The sequence below is a fragment of the Schistocerca gregaria genome, unplaced genomic scaffold, assembly GCF_023897955.1.
Source record: "Schistocerca gregaria isolate iqSchGreg1 unplaced genomic scaffold, iqSchGreg1.2 ptg000520l, whole genome shotgun sequence".
Classification (NCBI taxonomy): domain Eukaryota; kingdom Metazoa; phylum Arthropoda; class Insecta; order Orthoptera; family Acrididae; genus Schistocerca; species Schistocerca gregaria.
The window spans coordinates 251,035-252,761 of NW_026061920.1; positions in this window are offsets into that span (position 1 = coordinate 251,035).

Below are 1,727 nucleotides of genomic sequence, written 5' to 3' on the forward strand. Positions count from 1 at the left end.
ACGCGACATAGCTTTCCAGACGATAAATGTAACCGTTTCAGAGAGAAGAGCGGCCAATGTGACGATCTGGCTTCAAATCGATTCGATAACAAATGACGAAAACGGACGGATTTCTCAGGTTTCTACTACATATGAACACTTTTCACATTCCCCCATGCAACGCGGCAGCTAGTCTTCCTTTCATGCAAAATATTAAGGTCCTAGGTCATGTCCAAGCTACCAAAACCGGGTAAAAAGTGAATAATCGACAACTAAAACTTCAATTGTACTACTTCTTACTGGCTATTACTTCAGCTTAGAAGCTTCTTCTGTGTTCTAATATGGTGCTTTTAGTGTCTCCGCATACCGCAGCACGCGACATAGCTTTGCAGACGATAAATGTAACCGTCTCAGAGAGAAAAGCGGCCAATGTGACGATCTGGCTTTAAGTCGATTCGATAACAAATGACGAAAACGGACGGATGTCTCAGGTTTTTACTACATATGAACACCTTTCACATTCTCCCATGCAACGCGGCTGCTAGTCCTCCTTTCATGCAAAATCTTAAGGTCCTAGGTCATGTCCAAGCCACGAAAGCCGGCTACAAAGTGAATAATCGACAACTAAAACATGAATTGTACTACTTCCTACTGGCTATTACTTCAATATAGAAGCTTCTTCTGTGTTCTACTATGGTGCTTTTAGTGTCTCCGCATACCGCAGCACGCGACATAGCTTTGCAGACGATAAATGTAACGGTCTCAGAGAGAAAGGCGGCCAATGTGACGATCTGACTTTAAGTCGAATCGATAACAAATGATGAAAATGGACGGCTTTCTCAGGTTTATACTGCATATGAACACTTTTCACATTCTCCCGTGCAACGCCGCTGCTAATCCTCCTTTCATGCAAAATCTTAAGGTTCCACCTCATGTCCAAGCCTCCAAAGCCGGCTAAAAAGTGAATAATCGATAACTAAAACTTGAATTGTACTACTTCTTACTGGCTATTACTTCAACTTAGAAGCTTCTTCTGTGTTGTACTTTGGTGCTTTTAGTTTCTCCGCATACCACAGTTGGCGACATAGCTTTGCAGACGATTAAAGTAACAGTCTCAGAGAGAAAAGCGGCCAATGTGACGATCTGGCTTTAAGTCGATTCGATAACAAAGACGAAACCGGACGGATTTCTCAGGTTTTTACCACATATGAACACTTTTCACATACTCTCATGCAACGCGGCTGCTAGTCCTCCTTTCATGCAAAATCTTAAGGTCCTAGGCCATGTCCAAACCACCAAAGCCGGCTAAAAAGTGAATAATCGACAACTAAAACTTGAATTGTACTACTTCTTACTGGCTATTACTTCAACTTAGAAGCTCCTTCTGTGTTCTACTATGGTGCTTTTAGTGTCTCCGCATACCGCAGCACGCGACATAGCTTTGCAGACGATAAATGTAACCGTCTCAGAGAGAAAAGCGGCCAATGTGACGATCTGGCTTTAAGTCGAATCGATAACAAATGACGAAAATGGACGGATTTCTCAGGTTTTTACTACATATGAACACATTTCACATTCTCCCATGCAACGTGGCTGCTAGTCCTCCTTTCATGCAAAATCTTAAGGTCCTAGTTCATGTCATAGCCACCAAAGCTGGCTAAAAGGTGAACAATCGACAACTAAATCTTGAATTGTACTACTTCTTACTGGCTATTACTTCAACTTAGAAGTTTCTTCTGTGTTCTACT